This window comes from Aedes aegypti, chromosome 3 (genome assembly GCF_002204515.2).
Source record: "Aedes aegypti strain LVP_AGWG chromosome 3, AaegL5.0 Primary Assembly, whole genome shotgun sequence".
NCBI classification, from domain to species: domain Eukaryota; kingdom Metazoa; phylum Arthropoda; class Insecta; order Diptera; family Culicidae; genus Aedes; species Aedes aegypti.
In genome coordinates this window covers 239,992,805-240,015,005 of record NC_035109.1, presented here as the reverse complement: position 1 = coordinate 240,015,005, position 22,201 = coordinate 239,992,805, and positions in this window count along the sequence as shown.

The window sequence follows — 22,201 nt, the reverse complement described above, 5'->3', positions numbered from 1 at the left end:
GTAATTATTAATTTTTCGAATTCTGTGGCTGTGGGGGAGAATATTTCAACGATATTTATGCAATAATCGTTGTGAGGAAGAGCAGAACTTTCAAAATTTATGTTCCGGCAGTAATGGATATTGATGAGGAAAACCAGTTATAATTCGCATGAAGAATTCCGGCAAAACTCTAAAATTATAAGGGGTCTCTGTCGGGGATTGTTCTGAACAGTCATCGATATGGGACTGGCTATGGTAATCTCTTAAAAGATTCTATCTAGAATCTTTTGTGGTTTCTTCTAGTTATTCTACTCTGCAAATTGTCCAGGAATCTATGATTTATACTAAGGATTTCACCAGAAATTCTTCCTGGGATTATACCAGGAATTATATCAAGAGATCCTCTAGGAATTTGTCAAAAGATACAACTAGAAATTCCTTGGAGGAAAACCCTTAAGGCATACCTTCATGTGACATTTTTCCAGAAATTCATTCAAAGATTCCTCTACTAAATATTCGAGATTTCCTCCATTTATTCCTTCAAAGATCAATCCAAAAAAATCCTCAAGTGATTTCTTCAATAATTCTTTAGAGCTTACTCCAAGGCTGCCTCCAAGAATTCCTCCAGAGATGGCTATAACAATTGCTTCAAAGATTCCTTCAGGAATTAATCTAGAAGTTAGTTCCAAGGATTCGATCATGCATTATCCAGGAATCACACAAGGATTTGTTCATATGCTTATAAAGGGGTTCCTCGAGAAATTCATCACCAGAAATTTCCCCAAGAATTTCAGCAGGACTTTTTCCAAGACTTCCTCTTGACACGGATTTATCCAACAAATTGCAAAGAAATTCCTGCAATGATTCATCCAATGCTTCTTTCAAAAATTCCACCGAAAAATCATCCACAGATTTCTTCAGGAATTTCTCGAGCGAAACATCAGTAATTTCTAAATATTATAGAATCTTAACGATTGTTTTCTTGCGATTCCGCCAGAAATTCCTCTAGAAATTAAGCAATAAAGAGATTTCTATACGACTCCCTTCCAAGAAATAGTACATAAATTGCATAAAAAATCCACCAGGAACAGCTTTATCAAAAGTTTTCCATCCATTCTACTAGTTATTTCCCTAGGAATACCTCCGAAAAATTCTACACATTCCCTACAGAAATACGTGCAGGGATTTACTCCAGTAATTCTACCATGAAGTTCTCCAAGGATTCATCCAATTTCCTACCAGGGATACCACAAGGAATTCCTTTAGAGATTCCGCTTGCAAGGTTCCCCCAGGTTATATTCCGGGGATTCATCTAGGAAATCTTCAACTTTTTTTTATAAATTCTTCCAATGTTTCCCTCAAAGATAATTCTTTATATCGCTGTAGGGACCCTACGAGGCATTTGAGCTGGGATTTCTGAAGGAATTACTTCAAGAATCTACCAAAAATTTCCCCGAGGATTAGTAAGGACATTTATCCATAATTTTTTTCCAGTATGGTTAAATTGCCGGAGAAATTCCTGAAAATCCCCAAGAATCCCTTAAGATATTCCACGAGAAATTCTGGAAGGTACCTCCTGAGTAATTCCGGTGACAAAATACTTAGAATACAAAGAAATCCTGATGCATTTCCTTAAGGAACTCCTGATTAAAGTTCTGGTAGAATTTCCAAACCTCTGAATAAACTTCTAATGGAATCTCTAGAGAAGTTCTAATAAAATCCCTGGAGAAATTTCTGAGAAGATTCCTGATGGAACTCCTGATAGAATCCTCAGAGCAACTCCTCTAGACATAGCCCTGATGGAATTCCTCGAGGAACTCCTGATGTAGTCGCTGGAGGAACTACTGATATCTCGATGGAATCTAGGTAAAATCATTGAAGGAACTTTTGATGGAATCCCTGGAGGAACTCTTGATGAATTTCTTGGAGGAATTTCTAAAGATATGACTAGAGGAACTCCAGATAGAATCATTTGAGAAACTCCTGATAAAATTCCTTGAAGAGCTTCTGATAGAATCCCAATAGAGACTCCTGATGAAATAGCTGAATGAATTCCTGGTGAGATACCTGATGGAACTCCTGATAGAATTTCTAGAGGAGTTCCTGATGGTATGCCTAAAAGAAATCCTGATAAAATTTCACGACTCCTGATATAATCTCTGGAGGAACTCCTAAAGATATTCTAGATGGAACTCCTGACGGAATCATTGTAAGGAATCTCTATAGGATAACTGAAGGAACTCCTGATAGAATCATTGGAGTTAGGGATTCGGGAACTCCTGATGAAAACCCTGAAGGAATTCCTGATAAGATTCCTGATAGAATCCTCAGAGCAACTTCTTATGATATCCTTAAAAATAATCCTGATGGAATTCCTCGAGGAACTCTTGATGTAATATCCGGAAGATCTCCTGACAGAATCTCTGGAAGGTGAAATCTTTTAAGGAATTCTTGATAGAATCCCCGGATGTACTCTATACAGAAAGCCTTTAAGAACTCCTGATGGAATCCTTGGAGGAACTCCTAAAGATATGACTGAAGTAACTCCAGTTGGAATCATTGGAGAAACTCCTGATGAAATCCCTTGAAGAGCTCCTGAAGGAATTCCTATAGAAACTCCTGATTCCTGGATGAGTTCCTGATAAGACGCCTCGAGAAACTCCTGACAGAATCCCTAGAAAAATTACTTATGATATGCCTAGAAGAAATCCTGATATAATTCCTCGAGGAACTCCTGATATAATCTCTTGAGGAACTCCTGATGGAATCTCTGAAGGAACTTTTGATTGCATCCCTAGAGTAACTCCTGATGTTAGGGATGGTACACAAATTATGTCCCGCTAAATTTCGACTTTTTCGACCCCCCTTTGTCACGTTTTTTTGTATGAGTCCTTAGAAAATTTTGTAAGGGTTGTCACGCTTGACTAGACCAACTCCCCCCCCCCTTGGAGTGTGATGTAATTTGTGCATGACCCCTTATCCTCAGCGAAACTAAAGGTACTCCTGATAGAATTCCAATAAGAACTCGTGATGAATTCCATGGAAAAATTCCTGATTAGATCCCTGATAGAATCCTTAGAGAAACTCCTTATGAAATTTCTAGAAGAAATCCTGATGAAATTTCTCGAGGAACTTCTAATATAATCTCTAGAGGAACTCCTGATATAATCTCTAAAGGAATTCCAGGTGAAGCCTCAAAAGGAACTCTTGATCCCTGGTGAAACTAATGATAAAATCCCCAGAAAGACTCTGATGGAAGTCCTAAAGGCACTGTTGATAAAATCCCTAAAGGAACTCCTGATGGAAATCTTGGAGTAATTCCTGATTGAATCCTTGAAGGAATTCCTAAAGATATTATTGCTGGAACTCCAGATGAAATCATTGGAGGAGGAACTCCTGATAAAATCCCTGGAGGAATTACCGGTGGTATTGCTGATGGAATGCCAGGTGGAATCCCTGGAGAACCTTCTTATTGAATTGCCATCCTCTAGCAATTATATGAGAAGTTTCTCCAGGGATTATCTGAAGGAATTGAGATTCTCCTGGGATTCATCAGGGATTCCATCAAAAGTTCCTTCAGAGATTCCATCTGGACTTCCTCCAGAGATTCCATCATGAGTTCCTCTAAAGATTATATCAGGAGTGCCTCGAGGAATTCTATCAGGATTTTTTCAAGGCATATCATAAAGAATTCCTCTATGGGTATTATCAGCAGTACCATCAAGAATCATATCAAGAATTCTTCCAAAGATTTCATTTGGAGTTTCCTTAGGGATTCCATCATGAGCTCTTCAAGGGATTTCATCTGAAGTTCCTCCAATGATTTAATCTGGAGTTCCTGCAATAACATCTCTAGGAATTCCTCCAAGGATTCCATCAGGGGTTTTTATAGGGATTTTATAAGGAGAACCTTTAGGGTTTCCATCAGAGTTCTTCTCGGGATTTCAACAGGAGTTCCTCCATTGATTCCACTAATAGCTCCTTCTGAGATTCCACCTCGAATTCTTACAGAAATTCTATCAGGAGTTCCTCCAGCGATTATAACAAGAGTTCTTCAGGAAACTTCATCAGGAGTTCTTCTAGGGATATCATAAGGAATTCGTCTAGGGATTCGAACAGGAGATCCATCAGGAAGCTTATCAGGAATTCATACAAGAGTTCCTCTAGAGATTTCATCAGAAGTTTCCTCAGAGATTCCACCTGGATTCCACCTGGAACTTCTCCAAGAACTGCATCGTAAGTTCTTCTAGAGATTACATTATGAGTTCGTCTGGGGAATACATCAGGCGTTATTTTACGGATTTCATAAGAAGTTCCTTTTCCACCTAGAATTCCTCCATGGATTCTATCAAAAGTTTCTGTAAGAATTCTATCAAGAGCTCCTTCAGAGTCTACCTGGAATTCCTACAGGGGTTCTATCAGAAGTTTCTTTAGGCATTCCGTCAGGAGTTCCTTCGGAGATTGCACCTGGAATTTCTTTAGAGATCATATCAGGGAGGAAGGAACTCTATCAGGTTTTCTTCTTGGGATTTAATAAGAAATTCCGCCAGGCATATTACCAGCAATCCATTCAGGGATTTCATCAGGCATTCCTATAAGAATCCCGTCTGGAGTTTCATCGGAGATTCTATTGGAAGTTCCTCCAGAGATTACATCAGAAGTTCATCTATGGATTATTGCAGGAGTTTTTCAAGGGATTGCATTAGGAGTCCTTCTGGGGATTTTATCAAGAGTTTCGCCAATGATTTGGAGTTCCTTCAGAGATTCTACCTAGTAGTCCTACAAGAATTGTATCAAGAGTTTCTTTGGGGATTCCATCATAAATTACACCAGGGACTACGTCAGAAGTTCTTCTCTTTGGATTTCATCAGGAGTCTTTCAATAGATTTCATTAGGAGTTTCACAGGGATTCCATCAGAAGTTCTTCCATGGATTCCTTATGGGACAGCTTCTGGGATTCCATCATGTTAGAAATTTTATCAGGAATTCTTCTAAAGGTTTCTTCAGGAATTCCTCTAGGGTTATTCTAGGTTTCATCAGGCTATTTGCTACGGATTCTTCCCGGAATTTATGAATGCATTCTACCAGAATTTTCATTCAGGGGTTTCTTTTTTGATTTAATTCTTCAGAGATTCGTCAAAAAAATCATCAAATGAGTCCTCCCGGAATTAATTTCAGGATTTCATCCAGCAATTTTACCGAAAATTTGTTATAAAGATTTCGCAAGTAATTTGGGAATCCCTCAGTATATCCTCCAGTGACTCTATGAGGAGTTCCTCCTAGGTTCAAAAAAGGGACTCCTTCAGGGATTCTTATGAAAATTTCTTCAGTGATTCCACCAGGAATTCCTTCGAAATTTCCGCTAGGATTATCTCTAAGGATTCTAACTAAAAATCCTCCAGTGATTTATCTAAGGATTCCACCAGAGGTTCATCCATGGATTGCATCTGGAATTTGCCCAGGTAATTTTCCATGATTTCCATCAGGAAACTCTGCAAGGATTTCAGCTGAAACTCTCATGGGGATTTCACTAAAAATTCTTCACCAATATGTTCCGGTGATATTACCGGGTTTCAAAACATCCTCTAGAGGTTCTTCCAAAACATTTTGGAAAAAATCCTTCAAGGGTTCCACCAAGATAATCTCTAATAATCCTATAAAAATTCCATCAGTAGTTTCTTCATAGACTTCACCAGTTTTTTTTTTAAGGAATTTCGTCAGGAGCTCTTCCAGGGTTCCACCAAAAAAATCTACCACAGCTTTGCCAGAAGTTTGGCTTTGGCTAGGATTTCCCTTCTTAGAATTTTTTAGTTTTATGAGAAATTTATGGTATTAATCAAACAATTCCACGAGCTCCACAAGATTTTTTTTTTCTGAAATACCATCAATATTTCCGCGAGATAATCAACCAGGAATTCTACGAAGGACTGAACTAGAAATTCTTTCTTTTCTCTACTCTACGTTTTCCATTAGGAAGGTAGCTACAAAATTTCAAAAGATTACTCTTCCAGGAATTCCACTGATATTTACTCAGAGGCTTAAACAAAGCATTTCTCTGAATGTCTTCAGGTTGAACACTTGAAGGATTTTTTGAAATATTTCTGGAATAACTCATGGAATAATTTATTGTGAAATCTTTGCAAGAATCACCAGAGAATCTATAATAAGTAATCCCTCTAAGAATTTCTAGAAAAATTCCTGGTGGAATCGCAGGGAAAAAGCCCTATAGAATATGTATAGCAATTCTTGAAGTTTCGCTGGAGGAATTCCTAAATAAATCTTTGCAGGATATATTGGTGGAATTCTGGAAGGAAGCATTGGATGAATCACTGAATAAATGCCTTGGAAAGTTTTTGCATAAATCCCTGTAGAAAAAATAAAGAATCGCTGAAGAAATTTATTTTGGAATTCCTGAAGCAACTGCTGGTGGAATTCAAAGTTAAGTCCTAAGAGAAGCCCTGAAAAAAGTTCTGGTGAAATCCGTGTGGGAATTTTTGGTGATATATTTATTGAGAAGTATCTGAATCGTTACGTGATTCCCGAATAATATAACTTTTGGAGGAATCTCTTAGGAATTTTTAAAGAATTGACATATCTATCTCTGGAAGAATTCTTGGAGCCACTGTGGAGTAAACTCTGAAAAATTGCTGAAGAAATCACTTGAGGATTTTTTTGATCTTTGAAGGAATCAGTGGAGGAAATCCTGAATAGAGTAGAGGAAACTTTGAAGGAGGAACCTTTGAAGGAATTTCTGGAAGAAAGCCACCTAAAGGTATGCGTGAAGAATTTTTCTCGAAGGAATTTCTGGATAAATCTGTGAATAAATTTCTAGACGAATTGTTGATAAGAATAACTAGAGGAAACCACTAAAGACTCTGGATCGATTCTTTTAAGAAATTACCATTTCCATTATATCGATATTATAGCCAAACTGATGACTGTTCAGAATAATCCCCAACAGAGATCCCTTATAATTTTAGAGTTTTGCTGGAATACTTCGTGCAATTTGTAATTGTTATTCCTCATCAATATCCATTTCTACTGGAACTTAATTCTGAAAGTTCTGCTCTTCCTCACTACGATTATTATTATGTAGAAATATACACCCCCACAGTCACAGAAATCGAAAATAATAGCAATCACATATTCACTTGCCGAGAGCATTCAAAGCATGCGAAGAAATATGGTGTTGCTGCAACGAACTTTGACAGTCGGTTAAACGGTTGCAGCAACATAAATCGGTTTGACAAACTTGGGGGCGGAGTCAATGTTGGTCAAACCGTCTGAGCATCTGTGGGCTGCATAAGCCCTCTTGATGACATCTTATACGGAAACTTTGCACATATAAGCATCGCATGTCGCAAAAATTGATTCAGTTAACTCATTAATTAAGTTTAGTTAAATTAAGTTATGTTTGGAATAGTTTTGTTTAGCTAAGAACTCTTGGATAATTTTTAGAAATAAAAAATATGAAGGGCTCTCTGAATAAGTTACAATGGAACTTCTGTCCTTCCAAAGAGAAATTTACGGTGGAACCCTTGGATTTATCAAAAGGCTTTTGAAAAGAACATTTGGAACAATTCAACCCGAAAGGTACTGAAAAAGATTTTATAGAAGATTTTCTAGACAAGTTTCTGATAGCAGAAGACACTTTTCTGTAAAACTCCAGTTTCAGTTGTCCTAAAATATCAATGAAGAATTCCTTGCTGTTGTCAGCAGCAAACGTTGAAAACATAGATCGTGGAAGCTAGTACTATGCTATAGTTATGTGCATTACAGAAAATGCACATCATCAGATATCAACTAAACGATTACTCAATGCGAAAGAACTAATTGAAAATCGATCATCCTTTTCCCTTCCAAGTGTTCTGCGATTGAACAGAGGAAAATTCCTTTACCATGAATGGTGCCAAAACCAGTGCAGCGTACTTCAGCAAATATTGATTCGGATTTCTTTTATCTCTGCGCCCCGCTCCCTCTCAATCAAGCAGAGTCTGTGCTCCAAGGCTAATGACAAGGGATGAAGCTTGAAGCAATATAACTCAAGCCCAATGCAGAAAAAAAGCTGATGGAAAATCTGAGAACCGGAAGTGGGAGTCGATAAATTTCGTCAACTCATGCTTATTCGTTCGGGGTTTTGCTGCCTTTTCCAAGAGTACAGTCAGGTCTGCTAGAAGACCTTGCCACCCAGCTACTACAGACTAATCCAAATAAGGTACCGTTTTGATTCATATTAAGGACACTTAAGGCCTCAGTGAAGTATAACTCAGCATAGAGCATACAAAATAAATCATTCTGTATGATTCCTTAGCGATATTAAGCGTCGGAAGCCCTTAACTTTAGAATGGTGGGTAAAGAATACGCTTCCGCAACTTGAATAATTTTAAATAAATCAAAATGTGAAGCCTTTTAATGATTCTTATTCCGGACGCTTCCTTACTTTTGCCTCATATTCCGGACACTTTGATTCGAATTCCGGACAGCTCATGATAATCATAAATGGAACAGTCAAATCATCAATTGAAATCGTCGAATCACTAGAGACATCTAAGGTAGTTGGGCATTATAAATTTTCAAAGATATTTATGGAAAAAGTTTACTAAAACGAGCCTCAAAATTGAGAACTTTTGAGCGGCAAAAATTGAAACATTTCGTGTGAAATGTTTCCCATACAAAGTAGATTGTCCGGAATTTGAAGCTGTCCGTAATATGAATCAAAACGGTACTTTGAACAAGTAAACGGGATGGAACGAATTGTACATTTGAACTCATAAAATAGCGTTTAATGTGAATTTACACATCGTGTAGTGCGGGAGTGATTCAATCTGTATAAACAAACAAATTTGTCCGTAAACTGTGATGCAACTTCTGGTTCCGCATACGTCTGCGGCGAAATTTCAAGAATATTGAGAAATTGTTCTAAATTATGTTTCAGCATTAAACGAAAAATAAGCTTCATCTAATTTGAAACTGCTGAGAAATTATGGTGAGCGTTAAGTGGGTGACAGCGTCTAATAAGATACCCGGTTGTACAACTGATGCTGATGATGATGACTGTGGTGCTGATGGCAGCGATGATGTACCACGAACGAGCGCGACGGATAAAGGAGTGAACTAAGACCCGACTTCGCTGACTCAGCAGAAAATAAAATTTTCCTTCAGTTTTTCTTTGCCTCGTGCTTTCGCATGATGAAAAGTTTTCTTTATGCTTTCGATGCTCTCCACTTAAGTTTGGTAGTATTTTTTTTCTTATTCCTAGACCGTTTGCTGCATTCCACTTGGGTTCTGTCTGGCACCTTTCTTGGGATTCCCAAAAGCGATGAACAAAAACGAAACATAGCTACAAGACAGCCGTCCTTAGCTTCCGCAATGGATAAAAACTTACCACCTAGAGAAGACCGGCAAAAAGTGACTTCATATAAGTTATTGCCATTTTATGTTCTGCCGTTGCTATGCCAAGTGTAGTAAAGTGCTGCTGATTCGGTACCGTGACGGTTGTGTTGATCGGACACAGAGCAAAATAACGAAAAGCTGAAACTTGTTAGATGTACATTCGTGAGAAAAAATTAAAACTTAAAGGTACTTATAACTTAATGTGGCATGTACAAGAACACGTTCAAATTCTGTAATCTAAATCAAATAAGATCTAATTTTAGACATTGCCATCATTCTAGCGCAATTTATCTTAAGTTTGTTCATATTATATGGTCAAGCCATAACGTGAACTTATCATTTACCGAATTCCACTTGAATCTATTGGACGACTTCTGAGAAATTGAGATAGGTGCCAAATGGATGGCAGCGTTTAAAAGGAGACCTTAATGTTTTACTTCAATGATTTTTCATGATGCTATTTAAACTTGAGGTGCTAGTCCAGGCCTGTAAACTTTTTCGTACCGAATCTCAGGAACCACAATGAACAGCGGGTAAAATTCTTTTGGTTTACCAACAGATGCAAAATAATCAACTAGAAGTTCGGCTGGAATTGGCCATAATCTTCTTCAGTGTGTATAATTCAGTGCCTCTATTTATACAGGGTCAATAACGGTGCTGGCCACGTCCTTGAAGTCAGGTGGGATTGGGCAAAGACTGTCCGTGTGTAACCTTTGCTATTTGGAAACCGTGTTTACCTCTGCATCTCCAGAAAGATTAGTGGGAGGGATGTTTGTTGATGGGAATACTTTCGTTGGGCCACATGATTCACTTTGATGAGCGACTAGACCATGAACCGTGGTCGATGGCCAGAAAAAATTAACTACATGTATTACATAAAGGGCCGTCTATAAACCACGAGGTTACATTCCATGTAAAAATCAGTGTTAAATCATGCAATAAAGAGAATGAGAAATTCTCGCTGAGGCCAGCCAACTATTTACACTTGGTCTTTAAACATGTTTATAATTTTGCTCATTCGAAAGCTCTAGTTGAGTAACTAAAGGAACTGCATTCCGTTGGTTACATTGATGGACCCCTCGATAGTTATAATCAAAACAGTTATTGAGTACCCCTCGATTTTTTACAATTCTTGCCTCACTCAAACTGCCTTAACTCGAAAATGTCTTCAACAACCCCTTCACAATAATATGGTTCTGGTAAGAGAAAACATAGGAGCTTTGATTTCATCGGGAAAATTGAATTTTCATAGTGTTCGCAACCACCGTTTCTAGAAGTTTCTGCATCACTGGAAAGCTGAGCTAGTTTTACACAAAATATGAAAAAATCAGAGGTGTATATTTTTTTAATCAAAAGTTATGAGTATGAGCATGAGAATGAGCATGATTGACCGCCCGCAGTTGCTACTCCGTTATTGCAAGAACAGCTGTACTTACACAGGGAACCAACAAACGCTACTCGGGATCAGTATCATCATCAATGAGTGCTGGTGCTCTTATTATTATAATAAACAATACCGGCGCCGGCTGCGTCCGAATGCAGGTCAATTTGGGAATGGGAGGGAAATGTTGACGTGTTACTTGCTTTACAGAAGCCGAGGAGTCCTCTGCACTTCCACAAGAAAACACTGGGAGTTTGGATATGGGAAAAGAATCGTTTTGGTAAACGATAAATATATAATTCGAAATGAATACGTGAGCATATACACGAATGATCGCACTATCCAAACCAGACACGATACTGATTTCGTTGCTCGCTCGACAGGAGCATACAACAGGTTCAACGTATCAAACTACTAACACGTTTTTTTTTGTTTTTTACCGACGCATTTCGTTTTTTCTTCCGCGCAACGCGAACCTGGCACAATGGATCTGGATTCCGTCGCTCGCCCACAAGGAGCATGCAACAGATTCAACGAATCCAACACTACTGACGCGTTTGTTTTTTTTTTTTCCCCGGCACACTTCGTTTTTTCTTCCACGCAGCGCAAACTGGACACAATGGATGCGGATTCCGTCGCTCGCCCACAGTCAAGCAGTGTGTGAACCATTGGCAGCGCAACGCCTGATGGTATTGATGCTGCTGCTGTTTAATGTGTTGGTTGACTGACAGAATCGATGAACTGTTGTAAATAGTGGTCACAGTTCCCAAGCCTGATTCTGAGTGACACTTAAAATCAATAAAATCATGCATATCTTCCAAATTTGTCGCTTATTAACACGACAAATCATGTGAAAATATGAATATTACTACATTCCCGCTATACATCGCGTAATCGAGCATGGACACTAATTCATGTATATTATGTAATTTTACACGATTTGAAGTACACTGATAAAAAAGACATGGTAACTCAAATTTTAATTATTCCATTCATTTCAACAATCTCAAAGTATGAGTAGCAACCTCTGAAGCTAACTACCGGTAGCTTTTCTTTTTTTTTTTAATCAAAAGTTGTTACTTGTAGATCATTTCTTATCGCGCTGTTGTGATTTTCGGTCATATAACAGTGCGATTTACGCTTGCTGTGATATTTGAAATGTGAAAAATTATATCTACAATGCTTAACATGAAATACCATATGTATTGGTGGAGGGGTACAAAGAGAGGGAGGGTGTTCAAATAGAAGACCTCTCCACCCTAGAATTGAAATATAATTTTCTCTTGAAATGGGCTTTAGGACATTTCATCGAATGACATTTTGTCGAATGCACATTTAAATGAAAGGACATTTAGTCAAATGGACATTTGGTCGAATTGATTAGGTACATTTATTTTGGTCGAATGGCGTTTAGTTGAACGGAAATTTTGTTGAAAGCTTATTTTCAAATGGTTTATCATTTGGTAAAATTGATTATTTTTTCCTTAGTTTTTCAAAGTTGGTAAGATAACGTATTCTTTTGAATAATCTGAATCATCATCTGATTATTTAATTGAACTTTTTAGAAGTAGTTTTTTGTATAATTATGAATTAAAATAATGAATTTATTATTCTCTCAATATATCATCATTCTCTGAAAAACTGCTCAACAAGTTATTTTGCTATTCAACGATAATGTTTTATATAATGTTTTTTATTATTTATTATTCTTTTGAAATGTAATCCTTCTTCGTAATGAACTGCTGATCTTCATCCGATGGAAGCATGTGGAGAGATTACTCGGGATCTTTCTTTGAATTCCGGATCTAACAGTTTACAGACGTGGGTAAGTTTCTGAATGTGGAAATCAGTATTAAAACGGCAGGAAAAATTGCTTTAAGTGAATGTTAGGTGTCGGTAAGAACGTCCATCAAATTAATTAACAAAATGTTGTTAATCGCATAATAGATTTTTGTTAAAATGGCCGATACTTTTTCAATTATTCCATCACTCTTGTACTAGCGACAAAATGCTACTCTCGACAATAGTCAAACTGAACGTAAAACTTTGTTTCCTACTATTTAGATTCGACCCCTTCCGCGAAATGTCAGTTTGACCAAATATAATATGCATTTTGTTGCAGCTAAACCTTTTCGACCAAATGTCCATTCGACTAAATGTCCGTTCGACCAAATGTCTTTCGACCAAATATCATAGATGCAAGGGTTGGTGGAGGCGTTAAAAAACCTTTACATAATTCAAATCAATATTTTCAGCATATTGTACTCGGCTGGTTGGCGGTAAACAATAAGGTACACCGGGGCAAGTTGGAACGGCTGGGGTAAGATGAAATGGTAAGATATCATAGTGAAATTTAATATTTATATGACATTTGATTATAGTAACATTAGGTTTAAGGTTTTAACAAACTTTTAGGAAAGAAAAATCTTCCATCATTTGTTGGCATCATATTTAAAACTTTACATTTCATCTTGCCCCACCCGTTTCAACTTGCCCCGGTGTACCTTAAGTCATAAGTAAAAAGGAACATATTGCTGCTTGGATTTCACAAGTTTCTACAAAAGATATAAATAAAATCTAAAGAAATCCTTGAAGGAGCTCGTGGAAGAATTTCTGGAGTATTTATAGAAGGAATTCCTTCAGAAATACTTTGAAGAATTTTTGAAGCATTCTTAGGAAAATTTATACAGAAATATCTAGAGGAATTCTTTCAAGTACAAGATTTTCCTTAGTGAATACTAAAGGGATCAATAATGTTATTTCCAGATATTTGTCTGGTAGAACTTTTTGATAAAATCCTCAGAATCTATAGAAATTTGCCTCATACCAGAAAAAAATACCAGGAGTAAATTGTGCTACTTTTGGTCCAGTTGAAAAAAACTGCAGGAATAGTCCTCACTGATAGGGTGGTGAACGAGACAGAACAATAAGCAGTTGAATGAAGGAGATATTTGGTAATTCTGGAGTGAATACATACTGCCAAAGATGCCGAAGATGGTGAAACTCGAAAGAATCGCCAATGAAATGAAGAAGGGTGCCTATCAGATGACCGGTTCATTCACTACTCTGAAATGTTTGAAGTTATGACAATTATGAGCGCCATAAACTTTTCCGGGAAATTGGCTTTTCGGGGACTCAGGGTATTCGGGAAACTGGCATTCGGTAAACTGGCGTTCAGGGGAAAGACCTTCGGGGAAAAGTAGCACAGCCCCAGGAGTAAGTGTGGGAAGAAATATCTTGTTGATATCTTGAAAAACGCGTTGATGTGGAGGAGGCCGATGGACGAAAGAAAGTGCAAGTGGAGGGTCAAAGGCCGGTTCTTCAACTTTAGCATCGTAAACGTGCATAGCCCTTACTCCGGAAGCACTGATAATGACAAGGACGCATTTTACGTGCAGCTCGAACGCGAGTACGGCCGCTGCCTAAGCCACAAAGTCAAGGAGCGTCATAGGAGACTTGAACGCTCAAGTTGGCCAGGAGAAGCATTTCAGACCGACGATTGGAAATTTCAGCGCCCATCGGCTGACGAACGGCCTACGACTGATATATTTCGCCACTTTCAATAAAATGGCTATTCGTAGCACTTATTTCCAGCACAGCCTCCCGTATCGGTACACCTGGAGACCACCTAAGCAGACAGAAACGCAAATCGACCACGTTCTGATCGATGGACGGCACTTCTCTGACATCAGAACCTATCGTGGCGCTAACATTGATTCTGACCACTATCTAGTGATGGTGAAACTGCGCCCAAAACTATCCGTCATCAACAATGCACGTTATCGACGCCCGCCTTGGTATAATCTAGCGTAACTGGCCCAACCGAACGTCGCACAGTGGCCGCATCTCATACAAATTCTGGCCAAAAGTACAATTCTCACTCAAAACGTTCAAAAATGCTTATTATTTGACAAAACATGATTTTGAGAGGTAATTTGATAGAAATAGTCGCTGAAACAGAAAATCGATATTTCCGGTACATTTGACAGTATTTGTTTAAATAGCACATTTTTGTAATTCAATCAATGAAATCCGTATCCAGATCATAATCAAATGAAACGTCATTATTTTGATGCCAATTTGAAGTAAAATATCGTGGGCAAGCTCTTGGTGGTATTTGAATCTATTCGGGAGCTTATAAAGGTGAAAAATGCGATATTTATATCAAGTATGATGGTCTAATGAGCTGATTCGTAGTGTAATTAAAAAATATTTTTTTCTTATCTTGGCGCAAAAAAGCGCAAATGAAGCCATAGTACATCGAATACTATGGAATATTTGCCACACATTGAGGGGTAAATGATCATTTTAGAGCGTTTCCCAGATATCTTGCACTACCTTCGAAAAAATGCCTTATTTTTGGAGGAGCTCTATGTTATACACTTCTTGACATTCTCAAATGGTAAACATGTCGAATATGGTTTGAACTGTCTTCAAAACAAAGCTTAAGGTATATTCTTTCGAATGAGACCGGTTGAGAGAGGTTTGGCCATGATTTAGTACAGAAACTGCAATTTTTATAGAACAACCTTCACGAAATTTGAAGAATTCAAAAGGGTCAATTTCAGCTGACATCTCTCCAGGTCACATCCTGTGAAAAATCGAAATATACACCAATCGATCTGAAACTTTGGGGAATTGTTATTCAATACTGAAGAAATCAAGAAAAAATATTCTAGAAGGAATTTGCAAACTTCATTTTATTGACTTTTGGCCAGCTTTGGGCCACTGTGCGTCGCCGCCGCATACGCGCAGCATCTCGAGGTAGCGTTGCCGGAAGAGGGCGAGTTTGCTGAAGCCTTTCTTGAGGACTGCTGGAGGACCGTAAAAGCAGCCATCAACAACGCAGCCGAAGGCATCGTCGGGTACGTGGAAATGAGGACATGTAACGATTGGTTCGGTGAAGAATGCAAGCAGGTTTTGGAGGTAAAGAATGCATCGCGGGGCCCAGATAGCCGTAGCGGTAAACGCGCAGCTATTCAGCAAGACCAAGCTAAGGGTCGTGGGTTCAAATCCCACCGGTCGAGGATCTTTTCGGGTTGGAAATTTCCTCGACTTCCCAGGACATAGAGTATCTTCGTACCTGCCACATGATATACACATGCAAAAATGGTCAATTGGCATAGAAAGCTCTCAGTTAATAACTGTGGAAGTGCTCATAAGAACACTAAGCTGAGAAGCAGGCTTTGTCCCAGTTGGGACGTAACGCCAGAAAGAAGAAGATGAAGATGCATCGCGGGTTGCAATGCTGCAGCAAGGAACGCGACAAAACGTGGAGCGATGTAAAACGAAATTTAAGCAGCATACCCGCCTATTCCGGGACAAAAAGCGTCGCCTGGAAAAAGCGAAATGTGAAGAAATGGAGCAGCTGCATCGTTCACAAGAAACCCAAAAGTTCTACGACAAGCCTAACGCATCCCGACCAGGCTTCGTGCCACGAGCCAAAATGTGAAGGGTAAGGATGGAATCATCTTGACGGACGGACGTTAGGTGATTGAAAGATGGAAGCAGCACTACGATGAACACCTGAATGGAGAACATTGGCGCAGAGGGTCACGGCAGCGGAGGAAGCGATTACGTCAGCAAGGTGGATGAAGGAAACCAACGTATCCCCACATTGAGGGAAGTTAAGGATGCCACCAACCAGCTCAAGAACAACAAGGCAGCTGGTAAGGATGGTATTGGAACTGACTCATCAAAATGGGCCCGGAGAGGTTGGCCGCCTGTCTGCACCGGCTGATTGTCAGAATCTGGGAAACGGAACAGTTGCCGGAGGAGTGGAAGCAAGGGTTCCCCAGACAATCGAAATGTACACAGCTAAAAATATGTTGTAAATTTAAGTTTATTTCCATGCACATATTTGGAGCATCAAAATAAACCTAAATTTCAACGACCAATCCATTATTTTTCAGTCGAATTCACTTTAAATTTACACGATAATGAAATATTCAACCATTTCTAGTTGAAAATTGAATGTATATTCATTTAAATTTACATGATGCTGTAACAACACACGAATTTGATTTATTTTTACAGTAGACTTCAGTTTACATCTCATTGAAAATTAAATATTTTTTTCTGTGTATGTATAACGAAATCACCTGGAGGCTTTGCATGTGCAAAATCTCACTTATAAGATGTCGCGAAAAGGCCTTCTACGTACATTAATGAAGGCTATATACGTGCATATATATTATGTGATGAATAATAGCATACAATGAAATTTTCTATTGAACTAGCCTGTGATTTTATGCGACTTAACTTATGATAACAAATGTTGATTTGACAGCTGCTACGGATTGGTTCGACTTACTTTGTACGAGTGCATGGGACGAAACAAATTGCACAAATGAAGTCAGAACAAAAGCGTTTTATGCGAGGAAACTCATCAATCTGACGATTTTATCCACCGTGTTTTACGGGTTTGATGTAGTTTGTATATGTTATATGTAATTTGTACATGAACTTTCATGCAACTTCTAGTTGTCTGGGTCATATGCCCCATCTACAAGAAGCGCGACAAACTGGAATGTGACAATTATCGTGTGATCACTATCCTGAATGCAGCTTACAAATGCTATCCCAGATTATCTTTCGTCGTCTATCACCAATAGCAAATGAGTTTATGGGAAGTTATCAAGCTGGCTTAACCAACGGCCGCTCGACAACGGACCAAATCTTCACTGTACGGCAAATCCTCCAGAAATTCCGAGAATACCAAGTCCCAACGCATCACTTGTTTATCGATTTTAAAGTGGCTTACGATAGCATCGACCGCAAAGAGCTATAGAAAATCATGAACGAGTACAGCTTTCCCGAGAAGCTCACAAGACTAGTAAGAGCAACGATGGACGGTGTGCAGAATAGCGTGAAGATTTCGAACGAACATCCCAGTTCGTTCAAATCCCGCCGGGAACTTCGACGCACTAAAAGGTGTCATGCGGAGAGCCGGGTTTAATAACTGAGGTACGATTTTCACAAGATCCAGACAATTCGTTTGCTTCGCGGATGATATGGATATTGTCAGCAGAACATTTGGAACGTTGGCAGATCTGTACAACCACCTGAAAGGTGAAACGATAAAAGTCGGCTTGGCGGTGAATGCGTCGAAAACAAAGTACATGCTTATAGGCGGAACCGAGCGCAATAGGGCCCGCCTAGGAAACAAGGGTACGATGGACGGGAACACTTTTGAGATGATTGATGAGTTCGTCTACCTTGGATCCTTGTTAACGGCTGATAACAACGTTAGTTGTGAAACACGGAGACGCATCATCAGTGGAAGTCGCGCCTACTATGGACTCCAGAAGAAACTGCGGTCGAGAAAGATTCACCCCCGCACCAAATGTACCATATACAAAACCCTAATAAGACCGATGCACAGTGGTTCCATTTGTTCTACGAAGCGGTCATAAATCATTTTACTCAATATCCGAGGGCAAATATTATCAGAAATTACCAAATTAATTATTTTTTACTGTTAAAACTCCATCGAGGTTGATTTCGTTATTGATATCACTTCAAAAATTCTAATTCGGATGCGGAGACCATATTGCGAATGCTCTGTTATGTGAATTATTATATGTGCATAAAACTGACTTTGCAGTTATCTTCTTTTCCGTGTCCAAGATTACCAATAGTATTGAATATTTTTTTGATAAGTACCATGAAATCTATACATTGAAATCAATATATCAGGATTGTTGTTTAACTTGAGAAGATTCCCCGCTCAGAGTTGCTTCACATGCTCATAAGCCTACATTTGGTATGTGGATCAAAAAGCTACTGATCACAGTGCCGAAGATGTATGTACCAAATAAATACTAGAAATACTTAGTGATGATAATGCCAATTTTACATCAAATCTCTACCAAAGCCAAATAACACTTAATGTAATTAACCTTACGTTTCAAATACTTACAACTTCGAAAAAATAATTAATTATTTGTCAATATTTTGTTGCTTCTTAATATTTTTTTATTTTCACAATTTAATTTTTTAGCGCTGGATGTATAGATACTGGAATGTTGTTGAATATCTTGTTTTGGTGCGCAAAATAAATACAAGAACAATTTTATGTCGTTCCTCCCACACTTTAAGAAGTCATGTCATATATATTGGAATGGCTGTTGTACCAATACTAATTTAATAGGATTTTATTGTCTCAGCGCCCTCACTTAAACTACTTATTAAATCAATATACAATGTTGCAAGTGCATTCATATCGAATTGAAGTATAAGTAGTGAAAAGTTCATTATTTTGTATATTTATTTTAGTTATCTACAAGTGTACTGGTATGTAATGAATGCTATCAGATCATTGAAGGTATTGTAGATCATGCTAAAAGTCAATTACTGAAAATTATTGACTGAAGTTTACTGCCGTGAATCGCAAGTCAGTCCCTTTTGCATTTTGGTCAAAATTGAGTTGATATCAGTTTTCATTATATCTTCTAATGATCTTTCAGCTGCACTAACGGGAAATCACTTTTTGTTCAGTAAAATTAGGAAAAAAAACAAAGTCGAATTGTCCCATAATGAAAAGTAAACGCATGTCAGTCCACTGCAGATTTTTGCATCGTGTAACACAAAAATGAATCATTATTTGGTCATCTTTAAATTTTTCTTGGAAAGGTAATGAAGTGAAAAGCAAATTAAGAAAGTTTCATTGAGATCGAAACATGTTCCAATCTCCTGGAATTTTTTGAATATTTGTATGGAAAACGAGATGGACCGATGCACGAGTTCACTAATTTGACGTTTGAGCGGTTCCGAATTCACTGGTTGCTATGGTGCCATAAATAACACGGCACCGATAAAACGTCAAATAATGAACCCGTGCATAGGTCCATTGAAAACTTCTCAGTCAATTTTCTCAATGCCTACTTTTTACATATGGTACTGACTTGTGATTTGCCGCAGTTTAGGTGTACTTTCAAATTTGTTATCTCAGCATAGGCTTATAAAATCGGCTAATGTTGAAAAGCAAAGCATTAAAACTTTACAACTAGACAAATAAAAATATTTGTTTCTTACTTTGTAAATTGATCTTTTCATAACAATAATGACTCGTTTATTCTCTTTATCGTTATGCTTTTCTACTTTATGAAATAAGGTTTATAGTGAGGAAAAATGTCATTGTTTTTCATTGAAATTTAGTGGTTTTCGTCAAATTCTACTTACGTTTCGGGAATCCCGGGATGTCAGAAATAAAATCCCGAGAAACGGGAAATCCCGAAATTTGTCAAATCCCGGGATTTTTTGTCCCGGGACGTCCCGGGATGGACACTCTAGTACTAATGTTCTGTAATCATAACTGATTGAAAAATCAATTGATTCTGGTTTGCAAGAGGAATAAACAAAGTGCTGAAATCGCTTAATTTTTAACGTATTTTTTATACATGAAAAATACACTCAATCATTCATAGCCCTACTATGCAAATCATACAGGAACGTCTATAATTTTTATGTTTTTACATTATTAAGATCATAATTGATCCATGAAAAGGTAAAGGAATGACAACCAAGACATTTTGTTTTTTGATTTATGGCTTATGGGCGGTACCACTGTGCGATGGTTCTCTATGGACATGAAGCATGGACCATGCTGGAAGAGGACCTGCAAGCACTTGGAGTGTTCGAACGAAGGTTGCTTATGGCCATCTTTGGCAGTATGTTGGAAACGGTGTGTGGCGGTGGAGAATGAATCACAAGCTCGCTAGGCTCTACGGCGAACTCAGTATCCAGAAGCTGGCGAAAGCCGGAAGGGTGTGTTAGGCAGGGCATGTTGCAAGACTACCGGATCACAACCCAGCAAATATGGTGTTCGATTTGAACTCAGTTGGTACAAGAAGGCGGGCAGCACAGCGAGCGAGGTGGCGTGGGCCAAAATCGAAGTAAGAGGGACACAACCAGGGACCGAGTAGATTGGCGTAACATCGTTAACGAGGCTCGACTAACTAGTTGATGTAACACCAAGTTAATAAATAAATAATAATGTGCACTTTGAGATTTTTGTTTATTTTCAACTGTTATAATTTTCTCTGCAAAAACTGTTGAGGTTCTAGTTCTTCCCCATTGTTTCAAGTATTTGCTTCCTACGTGACATAAAAACTTATATAATAAACTTTTTTAGGGAACCCTCATTGAATTTTCTGGTGGAATTTCACAAGATATTCTGGAAAAAAAAAATCTAAGTGTCAAAGAATTTCAAAAGGAAACTCTTCTTTAAGTTGAAATGTTGTCAGAAGTATCTCTATCTTTGATTCATGACCGAATCCCATAAAAGTTATCAAGGCAGTTTAAAAAAAAAACAATATCTTAATGAATTGAATTGCTATTATTTGACACATTAAAGTATAAGATATTAAATATTTCTCAAAGTCGCTCTGAGATGGCTGTGATAGTTTATTCAGTTTCATCTTTGCTTATCGATTCTTAAAATAGAGTATTATTTGAACTTGATGACCTTAATCCAACTTGTTCGTGTTTCAAAATGCAGTTTATACTTTTCGATTTGTTTTAAAGTCAACGTTTTCTTAGTTGCAGCGTGACGTCATCGTAGATTAGTTCATTAGTTCTACTGACAAGATCCATGGCTGTTAGTTTGGGAACGTCCAAAAATTACGTCACACCACCCGTCTAATTGCATGACGTTATTAACGAAGGACTCTTACGGGAGTTTGAATCAATTTAATAATTTCTGATAAGATCTTTGTCGTGAGCCCCTTATTAATGACTTCTTCAAAATGTTTATCATAACGTTATTTCGGTATTTGAGCGGTTAGTCACTGCTAGTTATTTAGAAAGGTATGCAGTACAACAACACAAGACAAAAGGGATCGGATCCAAATCGATGGTCTCTGTCGTTTTTGTTAGTGTCTTCCCAGCCGCGATTATTTAGAGGCGCCGGAAGGAGTAAGTGTAGGATATTAGCATTGGGCAAATTTGACCAGAACATCGATGTTACTGAATCGATTCAAATTAGATATGTCAAATTGATTCAGCGATTTAATCGAATCATTTGAATCTATGTTTTTGAATCGATTCAATTTTCAAGTTCATATGAAAATTTTCAAAAACAAGCTCTCAAACTTTGGAAATCATACAATAAACACTTCAAGACAAGTTCAGAACTTGCTGCATCAACTCATTAAATATTCTTACCAATTTCATCTTTTTGAATCGACACAAAAAATCGAATGGAGAAAATCGATTCACTCGACTTTGAGTGATCCTAACATCTATTCAAAAAATCGATAAATCGGAACGAAAAAATCGATGTTTGGAACATCGATTCAAAATCGCCCATCGCTATAGGATATACAAGAAAAACTGAAGCCACGACCGTAACGAGAAGATAAACATTTAGTTTATACATAGAGAACAGTGTCGTGCTGTGTCGGTGGAAACTGTTGTCTCTAAGGAAGACGGCTTGTGCACTGTTTC